The following is a 26,608-nucleotide window of genomic DNA, read 5'->3' as shown; positions in this document are numbered from 1 at the left end:
AGGACAAGGTGCAGCTTGTGTCCGTCACCTTTCTTGGTTTCTGCATAGTTAGGCCTTATTCACTTGTCCATGTCCGTTTTGCATCTGCAGAAGTCCAAGTTCAGGATGTGTCCCGGTGTATTTTCACCACAGTTGTTCCATTATTTTTTTTGCAGATTTTTAGCGGTTTTCTTTGCAATGGATCAGTGACCTCCATGTGCTGTCTGGTTTTCACAGACCCCCTGAATAGAAGGGGCGCGTTCCGTCTGCAAAGCAGTGCATGCTCTCGTGCTTTTCTTGAAAATGTGTCTTAATACACATGTAGAATTCAGTGGATCCGTGTGCTGTCCGTGGATAACACTGACAGGAAACAGACGTGAAGCACGGATGTGTGAATACCTGGTATAGCATGTCACTACTTGTCATGTGAATATTTAACTGGCAAGTACAGCACAAGGCAGACAGTAGGGCGACCACCGAGAAGCCGAATATGGAAAATTTACTTCTGAAATAAAAATAAATTCTGGGTAAATATGATTTCCGTTGTCTAGTTATTAAAGGATAACTGTCATATTTGCATAAAAAATTTTTTTTTAGCATATGTTACTGCTGCAGCAGCACTATGCATAAAGCAATCTTTAGTTTCTTCACATACCACTGTTTTCCTTGAGTTTTCCCCTTAGTTACGGCTGTTTTGAATCCTACATTATGAGGATCTTCTCAAGATGGGTCCTCTGCCAGTTCTCTGAGGCCAAAACTGCCTTCCCTCAGGTCACATACACACTTGCTGTAGCCAGCAGCTTCCTGTCAGCCAATCAGATTGGATTTCTGAGAGACACGCCTCCTCACTCTGAAGCCTAATGCAGGTATGCAGTGTGAAGGACCGCCCCTCTGTCTTCTGTTTATACTAAAAGGAAGACAGACAAGCTCTAGCAACGGTCTTGAAAGGGACAGAGGACATTAATGAAGGATGTTATTATAATGTAATTACAGATCTTTTGACAATTATTGACAGACTAACTCAGGACTCCGATGAGCCGAAGTAAGTTATTCACGAAGTCGCGCGTGACTTCGTTGAATAACTTTGGTAATTGATTTTTAAAGTGGAAAACCACTTTAAAACTTGAAACCAAACTCAGGTTCGGTTTAGAGGTACCAGTCAGATCCAAAGCCAAGTTTGGTTAAAGTTTTAAAGTGGTTTTCCACTTTAAAAATGAATTACCGAAGTTAATCAACGAAGTCACGCGCGACTTCGTGAATAACTTACTTCGGCTCATTGGAGCTCATACATTCTAATACTGTACGGAGACTGATCTCCGTACAATATTAATCCGAAGTTATGAACGAAGCAACTTAGAAATGAATGGAGGGCGGCCACAGATGTGCGGTCCTCTCTCCTTCACTTTGCGAACTCCGTTCTTGATATAGGGGAGGGTCTCAGTGGTGACAGAGATTGGTGGCATATCCTAGCGGTATGCCACCAATGTATGAGATGGGCCAACCCATTTCAGTTTCGCCTTTACACTTTCGTTCTGCTGTGTCTGTCCCCTGTCATTGATCAGCAGGGATCCGACCACTGGGATCCCCACCAATCGGCACAATTAAAGGTCCCTCATTACCTGTACAGCCGTGACAGCCTATCCTTAAGTACAGCACACTAAATGGGCCTCCAAGTGCAGCCAGGCTTATAGGGCGTTTTTGGTTTTCAAAGCGAATTCCCAGAAGACACCTTTCATTTCTCCTACTTTAGATTGTCAGCTCTTCTGTTTCAGATTGCATTCCATCTGCGCCTCATTATATCGGAGATGCGTGGCTTACAATACCTCATTGTTCGGCGTTGCGTAATATCTCAGCACAGTATACACACTGGATAATAGCACGCTCCACCTTCAGCTGTTGGCTTCTAAGAAATGTCCTGTGCATACGCAGGTAATGATGAGAACCAGAGCCGTCAGCAAACATCCAGATGTATGTTGCCAATTTCTGCGGTAATTGAAAGAATCTGGTCCGTCCTGATGCCTCTCGTGGTTAATGTCGCTGCGTGCGTTCACGAATACAGATCACAATAGCAGTCGGGAAATGACTTCACCCGCTTTTTTCGTAGACACTTTCTCCGTGTGTGAACCGACAACTGATGGACTGTACTAGAGAAGGACCGGTTGGGTGTCAGGGCAGAATGTCTCATTAGACACATTTTTTTTCTCTTTTTGCTATAGTTAATACACTTGTACATAAATAGGGTTAAAGGGCATCTGTCAGCAGTTTTGTACCTATGACACTGGCTGACCTGTTCCATGTGCGCTTGGCAGCTGAAGGCATCTGTGTTGGTCCCATGTTCATATGTGCCCGCATTACTGAGAAAAATGTTATTTTATTATATGCAAATGAGCCTCTAGGACAGGGGTCAGCAACCTCCGACACTCCAGCTGTGGTGAAACTACAACTCCCAGCATGCTCCATTCACTTCTATGAGAGTTCGGAGAACAGCAAGTCTGCATGCTGGGAGTCGTAGTTTCACCACACCTGGAGTGCAGAAGGTTGCTGATCCCTGCTCTAGGAGCAACGGGGGCGTTGCCGTTACACCTGAAGCCTCTGCTCTCTCCACAAATGGCTTCCCCTCTGCGCTTTGATTGACAGGGCCAGGCATGATAGTGTTTATACTGCCTGTCAGTCAATGTGCAGAGGGCATGACAGTTGCAGAGAGAGAGCAGAGCCTCTAGGTGTAATGGTAACGCCCCCGTTGCTCCTAGAGGCTCATTTGCATATATCAAAGCATCATTTTTCTCAGCAATGCGGACACATATGAACATGGGACCAACACAGATGCCTTCAGCTGCCAAGTGCACATGTAACAGGTCAGCCAGTGTCATAGGTACAAAACTGCTGACAGATGCCCTTTAAAATAGCAGAGGGTATTCATGATGGTAAAGGGAATCTCCCCCGAAAAATTATAATTTCTCTTGTGCTCACTTTTCCCATTAGGGCAACCCCTTTCCATATGACCTTATAGATTTGGAGGGCGGGCAGAATGTGACCCATCTGGGGTTTCAGCTGCCAAGGGACATCGGTGCTAAGGAGGGCACGAACAAGCCACAGGGCTATGTCAGCATAAGGAATGACTGGAGCGGCGGTGTAGATGTGTGACCGGCTGCTGCTTTTTTCTGGCACACGGGACCCCCGTTCTTGTGATTGGTGGGGGTCCCAGCACGGTTGGACCCCACCAATTAGATTCTTATCCCCTATCCTGCAAAGAGGGAATAGGTTAATATTGAACTACAACCCCTTTTAATAGTAAGCAGTGCAGACAATGATGAGAGTATTCATTAGGGACATGAAAGCTGTGCTGGATTAAGGACAGATAATGTGTCCCCTGTCCGGTTAGTTTGGAAGGTGAGACGAGGAGAATAAAAGTGCAGGGGCAGGGAGTGTATGATGACGGATCAGCTCTCTCCCTGCTGTCATGTCCTGAATTCCTATGTGTGACTTATCACATGTAAGTAGTAATCACTGTCAGCGGCCAGTGATATCTGTGTCACTTCTCACGTGTCTCCAGCGGTGCCCTGGTGTAGTCTGAGGGCTCAGCTATATGGAGATAAAGACCTTCTTCAAAGTGATGATGACCTGATGAAAATGCATTGAGATTTATCAAGACTAGTGCTTCCTACTTCAGTCTTGGTCTCCCGTGCGCTGGAGAGAGACCTAATTTACTAAGAGGCAGATGCCTTTGGCCCTCCGTGCACCAGAACCTCAACCTCCGCCAGCTAAGACAGGATCTCTACCAGGTTAATCCAGTGGGCCATGTCCCACCACCTTTCAAGCCTTTTTAGAAAAGTGGCTCTATTACAGGGTAGCTGTGTCTGGCTCTATTACAGGGTAGCTGTGTCTGGCTCTATTACATGGTTGCTGTGTCTGGCTCTATTACAGGGTAGCTGTGTCTGGCTCTATTACAGGGTAGCTGTGTCTGGCTCTATTACAGGGTAGCTGTGTCTGGCTCTATTACAGGGTTGCTGTGTCTGGCTCTATTACAGGGTCGCTGTGGTTGGCTCTATTACAGGGTTTCTGTGTCTGGCTCTATTACAGGGTAGCTGTGTCTGGCTCTATTACAGGGTAGCTGTGTCTGGCTCTATTACAGGGTTGCTGTGTCTAGCTCTATTACAGGGTAGCTGTGTCTGGCTCTATTACAGGGTAGCTGTGTCTGGCTCTATTACAGGGTAGCTGTGTCTGGCTCTATTACAGGGTTGCTGTGTCTGGCTCTATTACAGGGTAGCTGTGTCTGGCTCTATTACAGGGTAGCTGTGTCTGGCTCTATTACAGGGTAGCTGTGTCTGGCTCTATTACAGGGTTGCTGTGTCTAGCTCTATTACAGGGTTGCTGTGTCTGGCTCTGTTACAGGGTTGCTGTGCCTGGCTCTATTACAGGGTTGCTGTGTCTGGCTCTATTACAGGGTTTCTGTGTCTGGCTCTATTACAGGGTTTCTGTGTCTGGCTCTATTACAGGGTTTCTGTGTCTGGCTCTATTACAGGGTAGCTGTGCCTGGCTCTATTACAGGGTCGCTGTGTCTGGCTCTATTACAGGGTCGCTGTGTCTGGCTCTATTACAGGGTAGCTGTGTCTGGCTCTATTACAGGGTTGCTGTGTCTAGCTCTATTACAGGGTTGCTGTGTCTGGCTCTATTACAGGGTTGCTGTGTCTGGCTCTATTACAGGGTTGCTGTGTCTGGCTCTATTACAGGGTTGCTGTGTCTGGCTCTATTACAGGGTTGCTGTGTCTGGCTCTATTACAGGGTTGCTGTGTCTGGCTCTATTACAGGGTTGCTGTGTCTGGCTCTATTACAGGGTTGCTGTGTCTGGCTCTATTACAGGGTTGCTGTGTCTGGCTCTATTACAGGGTTGCTGTGTCTGGCTCTATTACAGGGTTGCTGTGTCTGGCTCTATTACAGGGTCGCTGTGTCTGGCTCTATTACAGGGTAGCTGTGTCCGGCTCTATTACAGGGTCGCTGTGTCTGGCTCTATTACAGGGTAGCTGTGTCCGGCTCTATTACAGGGTCGCTGTGTCTGGCTCTATTACAGGGTAGCTGTGTCCGGCTCTATTACAGGGTCGCTGTGTCTGGCTCTATTACAGGGTAGCTGTGTCTGGCTCTATTACAGGGTAGCTGTGTCTGGCTCTATTACAGGGTAGCTGTGTCTGGCTCTATTACAGGGTAGCTGTGTCTGGCTCTATTACAGGGTAGCTGTGTCTGGCTCTATTACAGGGTTGCTGTGTCTGGCTCTATTACAGGGTCGCTGTGGTTGACTCTATTACAGGGTTTCTGTGTCTGGCTCTATTACAGGGTAGCTCTGTCTGGCTCTATTACAGGGTAGCTGTGTCTGGCTCTATTACAGGGTTGCTGTGTCTAGCTCTATTACAGGGTTGCTGTGTCTGGCTCTATTACAGGGTAGCTGTGTCTGGCTCTATTACAGGGTCGCTGTGTCCGGCTCTATTACAGGGTAGCTGTGTCTGGCTCTATCACAGGGTAGCTGTGTCTGGCTCTATTACAGGGTAGCTGTGTCTGGCTCTATTACAGGGTAGCTGTGTCTGGCTCTATTACAGGGTAGCTGTGTCTGGCTCTATTACAGGGTAGCTGTGTCTGGCTCTATTACAGGGTAGCTGTGTCTGGCTCTATTACAGGGTCGCTGTGTCTGGCTCTATTACAGGGTAGCTGTGTCTGGCTCTATTACAGGGTAGCTGTGTCTGGCTCTATTACAGGGTTGCTGTGTCTGGCTCTATTACAGGGTTGCTGTGGTTGGCTCTATTACAGGGTTGCTGTGTCTGGCTCTATTACAGGGTTGCTGTGTCTGGCTCTATTACAGGGTTGCTGTGTCTGGCTCTATTACAGGGTCGCTGTGTCTGGCTCTATTACAGGGTCGCTGTGTCTGGCTCTATTACAGGGTTGCTGTGTCTGGCTCTATTACAGGGTTGCTGTGGTTGGCTCTATTTCAAGGTAGCTGTGTCTGGCTCTATTACAGGGTAGCTGTGTCTGGCTCTATTACAGGGTAGCTGTGTCTGGCTCTATTACAGGGTAGCTGTGTCTGGCTCTATTACAGCGTAGCTGTGTCTGGCTCTATTACAGGGTTGCTGTGGTTGGCTCTATTACAGGGTTGCTGTGTCTGGCTCTATTACAGGGTTGCTGTGTCTGGCTCTATTACAGGGTTGCTGTGTCTGGCTCTATTACAGGGTTGCTGTGGTTGGCTCTATTTCAAGGTAGCTGTGTCTGGCTCTATTACAGGGTAGCTGTGTCTGGCTCTATTACAGGGTAGCTGTGTCTGGCTCTATTACAGGGTCGCTGTGTCTGGCTCTATTACAGGCTTGCTGTGGTTGGCTCTATTTCAAGGTAGCTGTGTCTGGCTCTATTACAGGGTAGCTGTGTCTGGCTCTATTACAGGGTAGCTGTGTCTGGCTCTATTACAGGGTAGCTGTGTCTGGCTCTATTACAGCGTAGCTGTGTCTGGCTCTATTACAGGGTTGCTGTGGTTGGCTCTATTACAGGGTTGCTGTGTCTGGCTCTATTACAGGGTTGCTGTGTCTGGCTCTATTACAGGGTCGCTGTGTCCGGCTCTATTACAGGGTAGCTGTGTCTGGCTCTATTACAGCGTAGCTGTGTCTGGCTCTATTACAGGGTAGCTGTGTCTGGCTCTATTACAGGGTCGCTGTGGTTGGCTCTATTACAGGGTCGCTGTGGTTGGCTCTATTACAGGGTCGCTGTGGTTGGCTCTATTACAGGGTCGCTGTGGTTGGCTCTATTACAGGGTCGCTGTGTCTGGCTCTATTACAGGGTCGCTGTGTCTGGCTCTATTACAGGATAGCTGTGTCTGGCTCTATTACAGCGTAGCTGTGTCTGGCTCTATTACAGGGTTGCTGTGGTTGGCTCTATTACAGGGTTTCTGTGTCTGGCTCTATTACAGGGTTTCTGTGTCTGGCTCTATTACAGGGTCGCTGTGGTTGGCTCTATTACAGGGTCGCTGTGTCTGGCTCTATTACAGGGTCGCTGTGTCTGGCTCTATTACAGGGTCGCTGTGTCTGGCTCTATTACAGGGTCGCTGTGTCTGGCTCTATTACAGGGTCGCTGTGTCTGGCTCTATTACAGGGTCGCTGTGTCTGGCTCTATTACAGGGTCGCTGTGTCTGGCTCTATTACAGGGTCGCTGTGTCTGGCTCTATTACAGGGTCGCTGTGTCTGGCTCTATTACAGGGTCGCTGTGTCTGGCTCTATTACAGGGTCGCTGTGTCTGGCTCTATTACAGGGTCGCTGTGTCTGGCTCTATTACAGGGTCGCTGTGTCTGGCTCTATTACAGGGTCGCTGTGTCTGGCTCTATTACAGGGTCGCTGTGTCTGGCTCTATTACAGGGTCGCTGTGTCTGGCTCTATTACAGGGTTGCTGTGTCTGGCTCTATTACAGGGTTGCTGTGTCTGGCTCTATTACAGGGTTGCTGTGTCTGGCTCTATTACAGGGTTGCTGTGTCTGGCTCTATTACAGGGTTGCTGTGTCTGGCTCTATTACAGGGTTGCTGTGTCTGGCTCTATTACAGGGTTGCTGTGGTTGGCTCTATTTCAAGGTAGCTGTGTCTGGCTCTATTACAGGGTAGCTGTGTCTGGCTCTATTACAGGGTAGCTGTGTCTGGCTCTATTACAGGGTAGCTGTGTCTGGCTCTATTACAGGGTAGCTGTGTCTGGCTCTATTACAGTGTTGCTGTGGTTGGCTCTATTACAGGGTCGCTGTGTCTGGCTCTATTACAGGGTAGCTGTGTCTGGCTCTATTACAGGGTAGCTGTGTCTGGCTCTATTACAGGGTTGCTGTGTCTGGCTCTATTACAGGGTTGCTGTGTCTGGCTCTATTACAGGGTTGCTGTGTCTGGCTCTATTACAGGGTTCCTGTGTCTGGCTCTATTACAGGGTTGCTGTGTCTGGCTCTATTACAGGGTAGCTGTGTCTGGCTCTATTACAGGGTAGCTGTGCTTGGCTCTATTACAGGGTTGCTGTGGTTGGCTCTATTACAGGGTTGCTGTGGTTGGCTCCATTACAGTGTTGCTGTGGTTGGCTCTATTACAGGGTAGCTGTGTCTGGCTCTATTACAGGGTCGCTGTGTCTGGCTCTATTACAGGGTCGCTGTGTCTGGCTCTATTACAGGGTTGCTGTGTCTGGCTCTATTACAGGGTTGCTGTGGTTGGCTCTATTTCAAGTTAGCTGTGTCTGGCTCTATTACAGGGTAGCTGTGCCTGGCTCTATTACAGGGTAGCTGTGTCTGGCTCTATTACAGGGTAGCTGTGTCTGGCTCTATTACAGGGTAGCTGTGTCTGGCTCTATTACAGGGTAGCTGTGTCTGGCTCTATTACAGGGTAGCTGTGTCTGGCTCTATTACAGGGTCGCTGTGGTTGGCTCTATTACAGGGTCGCTGTGGTTGGCTCTATTACAGGGTCGCTGTGGTTGGCTCTATTACTTGGTCGCTGTGTCTGGCTCTATTACAGGGTCGCTGTGTCTGGCTCTATTACAGGATAGCTGTGTCTGGCTCTATTACAGGGTTGCTGTGTCTGGCTCTATTACAGGGTTTCTGTGTCTGGCTCTATTACAGGGTCTCTGTGTCTGGCTCTATTACAGGGTCGCTGTGTCTGGCTCTATTACAGGGTAGCTGTGTCTGGCTCTATTACAGGGTTTCTGTGTCTGGCTCTATTACAGGGTTGCTGTGTCTGGCTCTATTACAGGGTTGCTGTGTCTGGCTCTATTACAGGGTCGCTGTGTCTGGCTCTATTACAGGGTCGCTGTGTCTGGCTCTATTACAGGGTCGCTGTGTCTGGCTCTATTACAGGGTCGCTGTGTCTGGCTCTATTACAGGGTTGCTGTGTCTGGCTCTATTACAGGGTTGCTGTGTCTGGCTCTATTACAGGGTCGCTGTGGTTGGCTCTATTACAGGGTCGCTGTGGTTGGCTCTATTACAGGGTCGCTGTGGTTGGCTCTATTACAGGGTCGCTGTGGTTGGCTCTATTACAGGGTCGCTGTGTCTGGCTCTATTACAGGGTCGCTGTGTCTGGCTCTATTACAGGGTCTCTGTGTCTGGCTCTATTACAGGGTCGCTGTGTCTGGCTCTATTACAGGGTTGCTGTGTCTGGCTCTATTACAGGGTTGCTGTGGTTGGCTCTATTTCAAGGTAGCTGTGTCTGGCTCTATTACAGGGTAGCTGTGTCTGGCTCTATTACAGGGTAGCTGTGTCTGGCTCTATTACAGGGTAGCTGTGTCTGGCTCTATTACAGGGTAGCTGTGTCTGGCTCTATTACAGCGTAGCTGTGTCTGGCTCTATTACAGGGTTGCTGTGGTTGGCTCTATTACAGGGTTGCTGTGTCTGGCTCTATTACAGGGTTGCTGTGTCTGGCTCTATTACAGGGTTGCTGTGTCTGGCTCTATTACAGGGTCGCTGTGTCTGGCTCTATTACAGGGTCGCTGTGTCTGGCTCTATTACAGGGTTGCTGTGTCTGGCTCTATTACAGGGTTGCTGTGGTTGGCTCTATTTCAAGGTAGCTGTGTCTGGCTCTATTACAGGGTAGCTGTGTCTGGCTCTATTACAGGGTAGCTGTGTCTGGCTCTATTACAGGGTAGCTGTGTCTGGCTCTATTACAGCGTAGCTGTGTCTGGCTCTATTACAGGGTTGCTGTGGTTGGCTCTATTACAGGGTTGCTGTGTCTGGCTCTATTACAGGGTTGCTGTGTCTGGCTCTATTACAGGGTCGCTGTGTCCGGCTCTATTACAGGGTCGCTGTGTCCGGCTCTATTACAGGGTAGCTGTGTCTGGCTCTATTACAGGGTCGCTGTGTCTGGCTCTATTACAGGGTCGCTGTGTCTGGCTCTATTACAGGGTCGCTGTGTCTGGCTCTATTACAGGGTCGCTGTGTCTAGCTCTATTACAGGGTCGCTGTGTCTGGCTCTATTACAGGGTCGCTGTGTCTGGCTCTATTACAGGGTCGCTGTGTCTGGCTCTATTACAGGGTCGCTGTGTCTGGCTCTATTACAGGGTCGCTGTGTCTGGCTCTATTACAGGGTCGCTGTGTCTGGCTCTATTACAGGGTCGCTGTGTCTGGCTCTATTACAGGGTCGCTGTGTCTGGCTCTATTACAGGGTTGCTGTGTCTGGCTCTATTACAGGGTTGCTGTGTCTGGCTCTATTACAGGGTTGCTGTGTCTGGCTCTATTACAGGGTTGCTGTGTCTGGCTCTATTACAGGGTTGCTGTGTCTGGCTCTATTACAGGGTAGCTGTGTCTGGCTCTATTACAGGGTTGCTGTGTCTGGCTCTATTACAGGGTTGCTGTGTCTGGCTCTATTACAGGGTTGCTGTGTCTGGCTCTATTACAGGGTTGCTGTGTCTGGCTCTATTACAGGGTTGCTGTGTCTGGCTCTATTACAGGGTTGCTGTGGTTGGCTCTATTTCAAGGTAGCTGTGTCTGGCTCTATTACAGGGTAGCTGTGTCTGGCTCTATTACAGGGTAGCTGTGTCTCGCTCTATTACAGGGTAGCTGTGTCTGGCTCTATTACAGGGTAGCTGTGTCTGGCTCTATTACAGGGTCGCTGTGTCTGGCTCTATTACAGGGTAGCTGTGTCTGGCTCTATTACAGGGTAGCTGTGTCTGGCTCTATTACAGGGTTGCTGTGTCTGGCTCTATTACAGGGTTGCTGTGTCTGGCTCTATTACAGGGTTGCTGTGTCTGGCTCTATTACAGGGTTCCTGTGTCTGGCTCTATTACAGGGTTGCTGTGTCTGGCTCTATTACAGGGTAGCTGTGTCTGGCTCTATTACAGGGTAGCTGTGCTTGGCTCTATTACAGGGTTGCTGTGGTTGGCTCTATTACAGGGTTGCTGTGGTTGGCTCCATTACAGTGTTGCTGTGGTTGGCTCTATTACAGGGTAGCTGTGTCTGGCTCTATTACAGGGTCGCTGTGTCTGGCTCTATTACAGGGTCGCTGTGTCTGGCTCTATTACAGGGTTGCTGTGTCTGGCTCTATTACAGGGTTGCTGTGGTTGGCTCTATTTCAAGTTAGCTGTGTCTGGCTCTATTACAGGGTAGCTGTGTCTGGCTCTATTACAGGGTAGCTGTGTCTGGCTCTATTACAGGGTAGCTGTGTCTGGCTCTATTACAGGGTAGCTGTGTCTGGCTCTATTACAGGGTAGCTGTGTCTGGCTCTATTACAGGGTAGCTGTGTCTGGCTCTATTACAGGGTCGCTGTGGTTGGCTCTATTACAGGGTCGCTGTGGTTGGCTCTATTACAGGGTCGCTGTGGTTGGCTCTATTACTTGGTCGCTGTGTCTGGCTCTATTACAGGGTCGCTGTGTCTGGCTCTATTACAGGATAGCTGTGTCTGGCTCTATTACAGGGTTGCTGTGTCTGGCTCTATTACAGGGTTTCTGTGTCTGGCTCTATTACAGGGTCTCTGTGTCTGGCTCTATTACAGGGTCGCTGTGGTTGGCTCTATTACAGGGTCGCTGTGTCTGGCTCTATTACAGGGTCGCTGTGTCTGGCTCTATTACAGGGTCGCTGTGTCTGGCTCTATTACAGGGTAGCTGTGTCTGGCTCTATTACAGGGTCGCTGTGTCTGGCTCTATTACAGGGTAGCTGTGTCTGGCTCTATTACAGGGTCGCTGTGTCTGGCTCTATTATAGGGTCGCTGTGTCTGGCTCTATTACATGGTCGCTGTGTCCGGCTCTATTACAGGGTCGCTGTGTCCGGCTCTATTACAGGGTCGCTGTGTCCGGCTCTATTACAGGGTCGCTGTGGTTGGCTCTATTACAGGGTCGCTGTGGTTGGCTCTATTACAGGGTCGCTGTGGTTGGCTCTATTACAGGGTCGCTGTGGTTGGCTCTATTACAGGGTCGCTGTGGTTGGCTCTATTACAGGGTTGCTGTGCCTGGCTCTATTACAGGGTTCCTGTGTCTGGGTCTATTACAGGGTTGCTGTGTCTGGGTCTATTACAGGGTTTCTGTGTCTGGGTCTATTACAGGGTTGCTGTGTCTGGCTCTATTACAGGGTTGCTGTGTCTGGCTCTATTACAGGGTTGCTGTGGTTGGCTCTATTACAGGGTTTCTGTGTCTGGCTCTATTACAGGGTTGCTGTGTCTGGCTTTATTACAGGGTTGCTGTGGTTGGCTCTATTACAGGGTTGCTGTGTCTGGCTCTATTACAGGGTTGCTGTGTCCGGCTTTATTACCGGGTTGCTGTGTCTGGCTCTATTACTGGGTTGCTGTGTCTGGCTCTATTACAGGGTTCCTGTGTCTGGCTCTATTACAGGGTTGCTGTGTCTGGCTCTATTACAGGGTAGCTGTGTCTGGCTCTATTACAGGGTAGCTGTGCTTGGCTCTATTACAGGGTTGCTGTGGTTGGCTCTATTACAGGGTTGCTGTGGTTGGCTCCATTACAGTGTTGCTGTGGTTGGCTCTATTACAGGGTAGCTGTGTCTGGCTCTATTACAGGGTAGCTGTGTCTGGCTCTATTACAGGGTAGCTGTGTCTGGCTCTATTACAGGGTAGCTGTGTCTGGCTCTATTACAGGGTAGCTGTGTCTGGCTCTATTACAGGGTAGCTGTGTCTGGCTCTATTACAGGGTCGCTGTGGTTGGCTCTATTACAGGGTCGCTGTGGTTGGCTCTATTACAGGGTCGCTGTGGTTGGCTCTATTACTTGGTCGCTGTGTCTGGCTCTATTACAGGGTCGCTGTGTCTGGCTCTATTACAGGATAGCTGTGTCTGGCTCTATTACAGGGTTGCTGTGTCTGGCTCTATTACAGGGTTTCTGTGTCTGGCTCTATTACAGGGTCTCTGTGTCTGGCTCTATTACAGGGTCGCTGTGGTTGGCTCTATTACAGGGTCGCTGTGTCTGGCTCTATTACAGGGTCGCTGTGTCTGGCTCTATTACAGGGTCGCTGTGTCTGGCTCTATTACAGGGTCGCTGTGTCTGGCTCTATTACAGGGTCGCTGTGTCTGGCTCTATTACAGGGTCGCTGTGTCTGGCTCTATTACAGGGTCGCTGTGTCTGGCTCTATTACAGGGTCGCTGTGTCTGGCTCTATTACAGGGTTGCTGTGTCTGGCTCTATTACAGGGTAGCTGTGTCTGGCTCTATTACAGGGTCGCTGTGTCTGGCTCCATTACAGGGTTGCTGTGGTTGGCTCCATTACAGGGTTGCTGTGGTTGGCTCCATTACAGTGTTGCTGTGGTTGGCTCCATTACAGTGTAGCTGTGTCTGGCTCTATTACAGTGTAGCTGTGTCTGGCTCTATTACAGGGTAGCTGTGTCTGGCTCTATTACAGGGTAGCTGTGTCTGGCTCTATTACAGGGTTGCTGTGCTTGGCTCTATTACAGGGTTGCTGTGCTTGGCTCTATTACAGGGTTGCTGTGGTTGGCTCCATTACAGTGTTGCTGTGGTTGGCTCCATTACAGTGTAGCTGTGTCTGTCTCTATTACAGGGTAGCTGTGTCTGGCTCTATTACAGGGTAGCTGTGTCTGGCTCTATTACAGGGTAGCTGTGTCTGGCTCTATTACAGGGTAGCTGTGTCTGGCTCTATTACAGGGTTGCTGTGGTTGGCTCTATTACAGGTTTGCTGTGTCTGGCTCTATGACAGGGTAGCTGTGTCTGGCTCTATTACAGGGTAGCTGTGTCTGGCTCTATTACAGGGTAGCTGTGTCTGGCTCTATTTCAGGGTAGCTGTGTCTGGCTCTATTACAGGGTAGCTGTGTCTGGCTCTATTACAGGGTAGCTGTGTCTGGCTCTATTACAGGGTTTCTGTGTCTGGCTCTATTACAGGGTTGCTGTGTCTGGCTCTATTACAGGGTTGCTGTGGTTGGCTCTATTACAGGGTTTCTGTGTCTGGCTCTATTACAGGGTTGCTGTGGTTGGCTCTATTACAGGGTTGCTGTGTCTGGCTCTATTATAGGGTTGCTGTGTCTGGCTCTATTACAGGGTTGCTGTGTCTGGCTCTATTACAGGGTTGCTGTGTCTGGCTCTATTACAGGGTTGCTGTGTCTGGCTCTATTACAGGGTTGCTGTGTCTGGCTCTATTACAGGGTTGCTGTGTCTGGCTCTATTACAGGGTTGCTGTGTCTGGCTCTATTACAGGGTTGCTGTGGTTGGCTCTATTACAGGGTCGCTGTGTCCGGCTCTATTACAGGGTAGTTGTGCCTGGCTCTATTACAGGGTCGCTGTGTCCGGCTCTATTACAGGGTAGTTGTGCCTGGCTCTATTACAGGGTTGCTGTGTCTGGCTCTATTACAGGGTTTCTGTGTCTGGCTCTATTACAGGGTTGCTGTGTCTGGCTCTATTACAGGGTTGCTGTGGTTGGCTCTATTACAGGGTTTCTGTGTCTGGCTCTATTACAGGGTTGCTGTGGTTGGCTCTATTACAGGGTTGCTGTGTCTGGCTCTATTACAGGGTTGCTGTGTCTGGCTCTATTACAGGGTTGCTGTGTCTGGCTCTATTACAGGGTTGCTGTGTCTGGCTCTATTACAGGGTTGCTGTGTCTGGCTCTATTACAGGGTTGCTGTGTCTGGCTCTATTACAGGGTTGCTGTGTCTGGCTCTATTACAGGGTTGCTGTGTCTGGCTCTATTACAGGGTTGCTGTGGTTGGCTCTATTACAGGGTCGCTGTGTCCGGCTCTATTACAGGGTAGTTGTGCCTGGCTCTATTACAGGGTCGCTGTGTCCGGCTCTATTACAGGGTAGTTGTGCCTGGCTCTATTACAGGGTTGCTGTGTCTGGCTCTATTACAGGGTTGCTGTGCTTGGCTCTATTACAGGGTTGCTGTGTCTGGCTCCAGAGGTCTCACTACATTTTTTTTAGAAGGGTAAAAATACTCCTCTTAACAATTTTGAGGAGTATTTTAAGTCGAGGAGGAGTACGAATTTTGCAGTAATTCATATATAATGAATAGGCCCACATAACGTTATGAGGCTGATATTTCTGCAGGGAAACCATTGCTAGTCTCCCTGCAGAAATAAATGTAGACAATTTTACATTTATCAAAGATCATACACTAAACATAAAACCACTGCTGCCATACACAGCGCCCACCTGACACTGCCATACACAGCGCCCACCTGACGCTGCTATTCACAGCGCCCACCTGACACTGCCATACACAGCGCCCACCTGACGCTGCTATTCACAGCGCCCACCTGACACTGCCATACACAGCGCCCACCTGACGCTGCCATACACAGCGCCCACCTGACGCTGCCTTACACAGCGCCCAGCCGACACTGCCTTACACAGTGCCCACCCGACACTGCCATACACAGCGCCCACCTGACACTGCCATACACAGCACCCACCTGACACTGCCATACATAGCGCCCACCTGACACTGCCATACACAGCGCCCACCTGACACTGCCATACACAGCGCCCACCTGACGCTGCCATACACAGCGCCCATCTGACGCTGCCATACACAGCGCCCACCTGACACTGCAATACAAATATAAGTATTTGTAAGGTTATGCACCTGGGAAAGAATAATGCAAATTACCCATAGGCCGCTGCTGCCAAGGCCAATAAGATAATTGGTTGCATCAAAAGGGGCATAGATGCCCGTGATGAGAACATATTCCTACCACTTTACAAATCACTAGTCAGACCACACATGGAGGACTGTGTACAGTTCTGGGCTCCTGTGAACAAGGCAGACATAGCAGAGCTGGAGAGGGTCCAGAGGAGGGCAACTAAAGTAACTGGAATGGGGCAACTACAGTACCCTGAAAGATTATCAAAATTAGGGTTATTCACTTTAGAAAAAAGACGACTGAGGGGAGATCTAATTCCTATGTATAAATATATCAGGGGTCAGTACAGAGATCTATCCCATCATCTATTTATCCCCAGGACTGTGACTGTGACGAGGGGACATCCTCTGCGTCTGGAGGAAAGAAGGTTTGTACACAAACATAGAAGAGGATTCTTTACAGTAAGAGCAGTGAGACTATGGAGCTCTCTGCCTGAGGAGGTGGTGATGGTGAGTACAATAAAGGAATTCAAGAGGGGCCTGGATGTATTTCTGGAGTGTAATAATATTACAGGCTATAGCTACTAGAGAGGGGTCGTTGATCCAGGGAGTTATTCTGATTGCCTGATTGGAGTCGGGAAGGAATTTTATTCCCCTAAAGTGGGGAAAATTGGTTTCTACACAATTTTTTTTTTGCCTTCCTCTGGATCAACTTGCAGGATAACAGGCCGAACTGGATGGACAAATGTCTTTTTTCAGCCTTATGTACTATGTTACTATGTAGTATGAGGATGCTCGGTCTGCTCACTTCAGTCTGGTTCTCAAGCAGCCTTTGACAGCGGTCATGTCAGGTTTCTCTAGAGGATAGCGAACTTCTCTTTAAGCCTGTCATTCAGACAGCATTATCAGCAATGGGGTTACATAACTGTCACAGTATCTGGCGGCATACGTCCCATATAGCGATGGTGATGAGTGATAACCACTTTGGCATGCTGATAAATGTAGGCAGCACTTGACCCCGCTTTCAGATTTCACATGTTGTTATCTTCTAGGAGCACTAAGCCACTGGAGTCAATCTGGAGGAGCTGTTATCTGCAGTCTGTGTGCGCGTGTCTATGGGGTGGGGGGATGTGTGGATTTTTTAAAGTTTTTAATAAGTTGTTATCTGTTGTTGAAAAATAAGGCGTCAATCCAGCCTTGATGGAATTGCATAAGTAACAATTCCCTTTAATGGAAATCTTCCACAAATGCAGCAGCGTTTTACATTTTCTACGATCCTTTTTTAATCAGGAATGTTACGGTATACGGTACGGTAATCTTGTGGACTGCAGCTGTCATTCAATAGTTAAAATCAATCAGTTGCACTACAAAAAGTCGCAGTATAGCCCTAGCCTAAGGCTGTCCCCTCAGACTTCTGTTGCAGACATAAACGGGCGAACAGCGTCGAGGCGGCAGTAAGTTTCACAGCATGGGAGTGGAATGATGTAATAAGGGAGCATGACAGTCATTGCCTGCAAGAGGGTTGGAAGATGGAGAGTACGGTGGAGCTGGGATACCTGGCGGTGCCGCACTGCCGAGAGCTTTGTGGACTTGTTGGAGAGTAACATAGTATATAAGGCTGAAAAAAGACATTTGTCCATCCAGTTCGGCCTGTTATCCTGCAAGTTGATCCAGAGGAAGGCAAAAAAAAAAAACCTGCGAGGTAGAAGCCAATTTTCCCCACTTAACCCCTTCCCGACCTTTGACGTACTGTTACGTCATGGGAACCACTGAGTTCCCGCAATTTGACGTAATAGTATGTCATAGTGATCGCGCGGGCACCGGAGCGGTGCGCGCGCGATCACTGCAGGGGCCCGGCAGTGCATGGTAGCCGAGCCCCTGCTGTATCTGCCGGCATCGCTGTAAAAGCAGATGCCGGCGGTTTAACCCCTTCTATGCCACGGTCCGCGCTGACCGCGACATAGAAGAGGTTTGTGTCAGGTGAACGATCGCATCGAGTCCCCGCGCTGCTGTGGCAGGGACCCGATGCGACACAAGGCAGCCCGATGCCTTGCACGGCATCGGGAACTGCCTTCTACGGGAGCCAAGGAGATCCAGCCTAGGCAACCTGTTAGTGTATGACTCAGTGTCATACACTGACAGGCAATGCATTACAATACAGATGTATTGTAGTGCATTGCAGAGGGGAACAGACCCCCAAAAGTGGATGTCATAAATAAAGTAAAGTAAAAAAAAATAGTGTTTTTAATAAAATTAATAAAGTAATAAAATTAATAAAGTAAAAAAGAAAAAAAAAGTCCCTTTCCCCTTATTTTATAATAAAAAACTGAAAAAACAAACAAAACCCACACATATTAGGTATCGCCGCGTCCGTAATGACCGGCTCTATAAATATATCACATGATCCACCCTTTCTGAATAACACCAGAAAAAATAAAGAATAAAAACAGTGTAAAAAAAAAAAAATGGCATTTTTATCACCTTACATCACAAAAAGTGCAACACCAAGCGATCAAAAAGGCGTATGCCCCCCAAAATGGTATGAATAAAACCGTCACCTCATCCCGCAAAAAATTTGCCCCTACCTAAGACAATCGCCCAAAAAATAAAAAAAAGTATAGCTCTCAGAACATGGAGACACTAAAACATAATTTTTTTTGTTTCAAAACTGCTATTATTGTGCTAAAGTGAAATACATAAAAAAAATACACATATTAGGTATCGCCACGTCCGTAACAACCAGCTCTATAAAAATATTACATGACCTAACCACTCACACCGGAAAAAAAAGCGCAATTTATGTCACATTACATCACAAAAATTGCAACAGTAAGTGATAAAAAAGGCGTATGCCCCCCCAAAATAGTACCAATCAGACAGTCACCTCATCCCGCAAAAAATGAGACCCTACCTAAGAGAATCGATCAAAAAATAAAAAAGCTATGGCTCTCAGACTATGGAGACACTAAAATATGATTATTTTTTGCTTCAAAACTGCTATTATTCTGCTAAAGTGAAAAAAATAAAAAAGTATACATATTAGTTATCGCCACGTCCGTAAAAAAAAGCTCTATAAAAATATCACATGACCTAACCACTCAGATGAACACCGTGTAAAAAAAAAGCTATTTTTGTCACATTACATCACAAAAATTGCAACAGCAAGCGATCAAAAAGGCGTATGCCCCCCAAAATAGTACCAATCAGACCATCACCTCATCCCGCAAAAAATTTGACCCTACCTGAGAGAATCTGTCAAAAAATAAAAAAACTATGGCTCTCAGACTATGAGAAACTAAAATATCATTATTTCGGTTTCAAAAATGCTATTATTGTGTAAAACTTAAATAAATAAGAAAAAGTAGACATATTAGGTATTGCCACGTGCGTAACGATCTGCTCTATAAAAAAAGTCACATAACCTAATCCCTCAGGTAAACGCTGTAAAAATAAAAACGGTGCCAAAACATCCATTTTTTTGTTACCTTGCCTCACAAAAAACGTATAGAGCAATAAGAAATCATATGTACCCCAAAATATTACCAATAAAACTGGCACCTTATCCCGTAGTTTCCAAAATGTGGTCACTTTTTTGAGTTTCTACTGTAGAGGTACATCAGGGGGGCTTCAAATGGGACATGGCATCTAAAAACCAGTTCAGCTAAATTTGCCTTCCAGAAACCATATGGCGTTTCTTTCCTTCTGCGCCCTGCCGTGTGCCTGTACAGCAGTTTACGATCACATGTGGAGTGTTTCTTTAAACCGCAGAATCAGGGTAATAAATATTGAGTTTTGTTTGGCTGTTAACCCTTGCTTTGTTACCGGAAAAATGGATTAAAATGTAAAATCTGCCAAAAAAGTGAAATTCTGAAATTTCATTTCCATTTTCCACCAATTCTTGTGGAACACCTAAAGGGTTAACAAAGTTTGTAAAATCAGTTTTGTATACCTTGAGGGTCTAGTTTCTAAAATGGGGTCAATTTTGGGTGGTTTCTATTATGTAAGCCCCACAAAGTGACTTCATACCTGAACTGGTCCTTAAAAAGCGGGTTTTGGAAATTTTCCGAAAAATTTCAAGATTTGCTTCCATACTTCTAATCCTTCTAACGTCTCCAAAAAATAAAATGTCATTTTCAAAATGATCCAAACATGAAGTAGACATATGGGGAATGTAAAGTAATAACTATTTTTGAAGGTATTATCGTACTATCTTTTATAAAAGTTGAGAAATTTAAATTTGCAAATTTGAATTTTTTTTAAAATTTTTGGTAAATTTGGTATTTTTTTATAAATAAAAATGTGTTTTTTTTTTAAACTTATTTTTACCACTGTCATGAAGTACAATATGTGACGAGAAAACAATCTCAGAATGGCCTGGGTAAGTGACAATATGTCAGATTTGCAAAAAATGGCCTGGGCAGGAAGGTGAAAACAGGCCCGGGGTTGAAGGGATAAGGGGAAAAAAATTCCTTCCCGACTCCAATCAGGCAATCAGAATAACTCCCTGGATCAACGACCCCTCTCTAGTAGCTATAGCCTATAATATTATTACACTCCAGAAATACATCCAGGCCCCTCTTGAATTCCTTTATTGTACTCACCATCACCACCTCCTCAGGCAGAGAGCTCCATAGTCTCACTGCTCTTACCGTAAAGAATCCTCTTCTATGTTTGTGAACAAACCTTCTTTCCTCCAGACGCAGAGGATGTCCCCTCGTCACAGTCACAGTCCTGGGGATAAATAGATGATGGGATAGATCTCTGTACTGACCCCTGATATATTTATACATAGTTATTAGATCTCCCCTCAGTCGTCTTTTTTCTAAAGTGAATAACCCTAATTTTGATAATCTTTCTGGAACCCTCTCCAGCATTGCTATATCTGCCTTGTTCACAGGAGCCCAGAACTGTACACAGTACTCCATGTGTGGTCTGACTAGTGATTTGTAAAGTGGTAGGACTATGTTCTCATCACGGGCATCTATGCCCCTTTTGATGCATCCCATTATCTTATTGGCCTTGGCAGCAGCTGCCTGACACTGATTTCTACAGTTTAGTTTGCTGTTCACTAAAATTCCCAGGTCCTTTTACATGTCAGTGTTACCCAGTGTTTTACCATTTAGTATGTACGGGTGACTTGCATTTTTCCTTCCCATGTGCATAACCTTACTTTTGTCATTGTTAAACCTCATCTGCCACTTATCTGCCCAAGCCTCCAATCTATCCAGATCCATCTGTATCAGTATACTGTCCTCTGTAGTATATATATACAGTATACTGTCCTCTGTAGTGTGTGTGTGTATATATATATATATATATATATATATATATATATACAGTATACTGTCCTCTGTAGTATATATACAGTATACTGTCCCCTGTAGTGTATACAGTATATGCAGTACACTGTCCTCTGTAGTGTGTGTATATATATATATATATATATATATATATATATATATACAGTTAACATAGAAACATATAATGTGTCGGCAGATAAGAACCATTTGGCCCATCTCGTCTGCCCAATATACTGAATACTATGAATAGCCCCCGGCCCTATCTTATATGAAGGATGGCCTTATGCCTATCCCATGCATGCTTAAACCCCTTCACTGTATTTGCAGCTACCACTTTTGCAGGAAGGCTATTCCATGCATCCACTACTCTCTCAGTAAAGTAATACTTCCTGATATTACTTTTAAACCTTTGCCCCTCTAATTTAAAACTATGTCCTCTTTTAGCAGTTTTTCTTCTTTTAAATATTCTCTCCTCTTTTACCTTGTTGTTTCCCTTTATGTATTTAAAAGTTTCTATCATATCCCCTCTGTCTCGTCTTTCTTCCAAGCTATACATGTTAAGGTCCTTTAATCTTTCCTGGTAAGTTTTATCCTGCAATCCATGTACCAGTTTAGTAGCTCTTCTCTGAACTCTCTCCAAAGTATCAATATCCTTCTGGAGATATGGTCTCCAGTACTGCACACAATACTAGTGCTCTGTAGAGCGGCATGAGCACCTCCCTCTTTCTACTGGTAATGCCTCTCCCTATACACCCCAGCATTCTGCTAGCATTTCCTGCTGCTCTATGACATTGTCTGCCTACCTTTAAGTCTTCTGAAATAATGACCCTTAAATCCCTTTCCTCAGATACTGAGGTTAGGACTGTATCACTGATTTAATATTCTGCTCTTGGGTTTTTACGCCCCAGGTGCATTATCTTGCACTTATCAACATTAAATTTTAGTTGCCAGATTTTTGACCATTCCTTTAGTTTTCCTAAATCCTTTTCCATTTGGTGTATCCCTCCAGGAACATCATCCCTGTTACAAATCTTTGTGTCACCAGCAAAAAGACACACCTTACCATCGAGTCCTTCTGCTATTTCGCTGATAAAGATCTTAAACAATATGGGTCCCAGAACAGATCCCTGAGGTACCCCACTGGTAACAAGACCTTGGTCTGAATATACTCCATTGACTACAACCCTCTGTTGCCTGTCCCTCAGCCACTGCCTAATCCATTTAACAATATGGGAGTCCAAGCCCAAAGACTGCAATTTATTGATAAGCCTTCTATGTGGGACAGTATCAAAAGCCTTACTAAAGTCTAGATAAGCGATGTCTACTGCACCTCCGCCATCTATTATTTTAGTCACCCAATCAAAAAAAATCAATAAGATTAGTTTGACATAATCTCCCTGAAGTAAACCCATGCTGTTTTTCATCTTTCAATCCATGGGATTTTAGATGTTCCACAATCCTCTCACTAAGTATGGTTTCCATTAATTTCCCCACTATTGATGTCAGGCTTACTGGCCTATAGTTGCCCAATTCCTCCCTACTACCTTTCTTGTGAATGGGCACAACATTTGCTAATTTCCAATCTTCTGGGACGACTCCTGTTACCAGTGATTGGTTAAATAAATCTGTTAATGGTCTTGCTAGTTCATCTGCTGAGCTCCTTTTAATAGCTTTGGGTGTATCTCATCAGGCCCCTGTGACTTATTTATATTAATTTTAGACAGCTGACTTAGAACCTCTTCCTCTAAAGACACATGCATCAAAATATTCATTAGTCTTCTTTCCTAACTGAGGTCCTTTTCCTTCATTTTCCTTTGTAAAAACTGAACAGAAGTATTCATTGAGGCAGTCAGCTAGTTCTTTATCTTCTTCCATATACCTTCCTTCTTTTGTTTTTAATTTGGTAATTCCTTGTTTTAGTTTCTTTTCATTTATGTATCTGAAGAATGCCTTATCGCCTTTTTTCCCTGACTGAGCTAATTTCTCTTCTGCCTGTGCTTTAGAAGCTCTTATAACTTGTTTGGCCTCTCTCTGCCTAATCTTATACATTTGCCTGTAATCCTCTTTTTCTTTTTATAATTCCTAAATGCTATCTTTTTGTTTTTAATGATTTTGGCCACTTCTGCTGAGTACCACAGTGGTCTCTTCCTTTTTTTTGCTTTTACTGACAAGCCTAATGCAGTTATCTGTTGCCTTCAATAGTGCCACTTTTAAGTAGTCCCATTTCTCCTGGACTCCAATGAAACTGTTCCAATCTGATAGGGACTCGTATACCACTAATCTAATTTTAGAAAAGTCAGTTTTTCTAAAATCTAAAACTTTAGTTTTTGTGTGGTGTGACTCAGTCACTGTACTTATAGTAAACCACACTGACTGGTGATCACTAGATCCCAAGCTTTCCCCTACAGTAATATCATATACCAAATTCCCATTTGTGAATACTAAATCTAAAATGGCCTCCTTCCGGGTTGGCTCCTCAACTACTTGCTGTAGAGATAATCCCAGTAGGGAATTTAGAATATCTGTACTCTAAATATACTGTCCTCTGTAGTGTACATATGCAGTACATTGTCCTTTGTAGTATATATATATATATATGTCCTTTGTAGTATATACGTAGTATATGTAGTGTGTGTGTGTGTGTGTGTATATATATATATATATATATATATATATATCCTTTGTAGTATATATGTAGTATATATACAGTATACTGTCCTCTGTAGTATATATATGCAGTACACTGTCCTCTGTAGTATATACAGTCAGGTCCATAAATATTGGGACATGGACACAATTCTAACATTTTTGGCTCTATACACCACCACAATGGATTTGAAATGAAACTAACAAGATGTGCTTTAACTGCAGACTGTCAGCTTTAATTTGAGGGCATTTCCATCCAAATCAGGTGAACGGTGTAGGAATTACGACAGTTTGCATATTTGCCTCCCACTAGTTAAGGAACCAAAAGTAATGGGACAGAATAATAATCATAAACCAAACTTTCACTTTTTATTTCTTGGTTGCAAATCCTTTGCAGTCAATTACAGCCTGAAGTCTGGAACGCATAGACATCACCAGACGCTGGGTTTCATCCCTGGTGATGCTCTGCCAGGCCTCTACTGCAACTGTCTTCAGTTCCTGCTTGTTCTTGGGGCATTTTCCCTTCAGTTTTGTCTTCAGCAAGTGAAATGCATGCTCAATCGGATTCAGGTCCGGTGATTGACTTGGCCATTGCATAACATTCCACTTCTTTCCCTTAAAAACCTCTTTGGTTGCTTTTGCAGTATGCTTTTGGTCATTGTCCATCTGCATTGGGAAGCGCCGTCCAATGAATTCTGAAGCATTTGGCTGAATATGAGCATATAATATTGCCCGAAACACTTCAGAATTCATCCTGCTGCTTCTGTCAGCAGTCACATCATCAATAAATGCAAGAGAACCAGTTCCATTGGCAGCCATACATGCCCACGCCATGACACTACCACCACCATGCTTCACTGATGAGGTGGTATGCTTAGGATCATGAGCAGTTCCTTTCCTTCTCCATACTCTTCTCTTCCCATCACTCTGGTACAAGTTGGTCTTGGTCTCATCTGTCCATAGGATGTTGTTCCAGAACTGTGAAGGCTTTTTTAGATGTCGTTTGGCAAACTCTAATCTGGCCTTCCTGTTTTTGAGGCTCACCAATGGTTTACATCTTGTGGTGAACCCTCTGTATTTACTGTGGTGAAGTCTTCTCTTGATTGTTGACTTTGACACACATACACCTACCTCCTGGAGAGTATTCTTGATGTGGCCAACTGTTGTGAAGGGTGTTTTCTTCACCAGGGAAAGAATTCTTCGGTCATCCACCACAGTTGTTTTCCGTGGTCTTCCGGGTCTTTTAGTGTTGCTGAGCTCCCCGGTGCGTTCCTTCTTTTTAAGAATGTTCCAAACAGTTGTTTTGGCCACGTCTAATGTTTTTGCTATCTCTCTGATGGGTTTGTTTTGTTTTTTCAGCCTAATGATGGCTTGCTTCACTGATAGTGACAGCTCTTTGGATCTCATCTTGAGAGTTGACAGAAACAGATTCCAAATGCAAATAGAAGACTGGAAATGACCTCTGGACCTTTTATCTGCTCATTGTAATTGGGATAATGAGGGAATAACACACACCTGGCCATGGAACAGCTGAGAAGCCAATTGTCCCATTACTTTTGGTCCCTTAACAAGTGGGAGGCACATATGCAAACTGTTGTAATTCCTGCACCGTTCACCTGATTTGGATGTAAATGCCCTCAAATTAAAGCTGACCGTCTACAGTTAAAGCACATCTAGTTCACATTTTGGTGGTGTATAGAGCCAAAAATGTTAGAATTGTGTTGATGTCCCAATATTTATTGACCTGACTGTATATGCAGTACACTGTCCTCTGTAGTATATATACAGTATACTGTCTGTCTGTCCCAATCGATACTTTTAGCCCGGTATTGATACGATACCGGGATTTGTCTTTTATTGATACTAGACTGTGCTACTGCACAGCCCAGTATCAGAGAATATGGATTGCGCTGCTCTCAGCATGCACTATGTTCCATTAGCAGCACAGGGAAGAAGCAGTCTATCCCTCCCCCCTGTGCTGCTGCTGCCTCCATTGAGAGCGCTGAGGAGGGGCTGTGGCCACTGTGCCACCAATGATAACTAACTTTTTTAATACATTACAAATGCAGACGGTGGCAGAAACACATTGCCAGCACCCTGCCTCTGACAGGGCGCTGCGATCTGCGGTAATTAACCCCTCAGGTGCCACACCTGAGGGGTTATCTGCCGCTGATCGCAGCGCCCTGTCAGAGGTTGGGTGCCGGCAGTGTTTTTTTATGCCGCCGGCTGTAATTGTATATTAAACGTTAATTATTGGTGGCGCAGTGCGCCCTCCCCCCCGTCCCAAGTATTCAAAACATTGGTGGCGCAGTGCTCCCCCACCCACCAGTATTAAAATCATTGGTGGCAGTAGCCACAGAGTCCCCTCACCTCCTCTCATTGGTGACAGTGGAAGCTTCTGATCGGAGCCCCAGCAGTGTAATCCTGGGGCTCCGATCCGTTACCATGGCCGCCAGGACTTTACTGAAGCCCTGGCGGCCGTGGTAAACTCCCTGCTGCTGTGTGTACTATGCACAGGGCAGCAGGGAGAGTGTGAGGTCCTATTTACCCTCATAGAGCTCTATTAAGGTGAATAGGACAAGGGATTAAAAGATCCCAGGTTCTAGCCCCTAAGGGGGGAAAATAGTTATTAAATAAGCTAAAAAACAAAAGCAAAAAAAAAAAATAATAAACACACCAAAGTATAAAGTATAAATCGCCCCCTTTCCCAATTTTACATATAAAATACATAATAAATATTTCATATCGCCACGTCCGAAAAGTCCAAACTATTAAAATATTTTAAACTATATCCTATGCGGTGAACGCTGTAAAAGAAAAAGAAAAAAAATTAAAACTGCGTGCGTCTCCATTTTTTTTCCACCTTGTTCCCCCAAAAAATAGGATAGGACTGTTCGGTTATGAGCTGGACGTTCCATAAAATGCGGAATGCACACAGCTTTTTTTTGCGTTTTTTTTTTTTGCATGGTATCGAATGCTATCGAGTATCGCAATACTTTTTTATGGTATCAAAATTTTGGTATCGAAACAACCCTACTCTAGTATTTATATGCTGTATACTGTCCTCTGTAGTATATATATATATATATAGTATATATGCAGTATACAGTCGTGGCCAAAAGTTTTGAGAATGACACATATATTAGTTTTCACAAAGTTTGCTGCTAAACTGCTTTTAGATCTTTG

At 45.7% G+C, this 26,608-nt stretch overlaps 1 protein-coding gene across 2 annotated transcripts in view; it reads left to right on the top strand.

Moving 5' to 3' along the window:
• NSMCE2 (NSE2 (MMS21) homolog, SMC5-SMC6 complex SUMO ligase) overlaps positions 1 to 26,608 on the top strand; it is a 274,166-nt gene that overhangs the window by 86,410 nt on the left and 161,148 nt on the right. The gene's annotated exons all lie outside the window — the stretch shown is intronic.

Source organism: Bufo bufo, chromosome 5, assembly GCF_905171765.1.
Source record: "Bufo bufo chromosome 5, aBufBuf1.1, whole genome shotgun sequence".
NCBI classification, from domain to species: Eukaryota; Metazoa; Chordata; class Amphibia; order Anura; family Bufonidae; genus Bufo; species Bufo bufo.
Note: the sequence above shows the minus strand (reverse complement) of the source record. Positions and strands in the feature narration are given on the sequence as shown.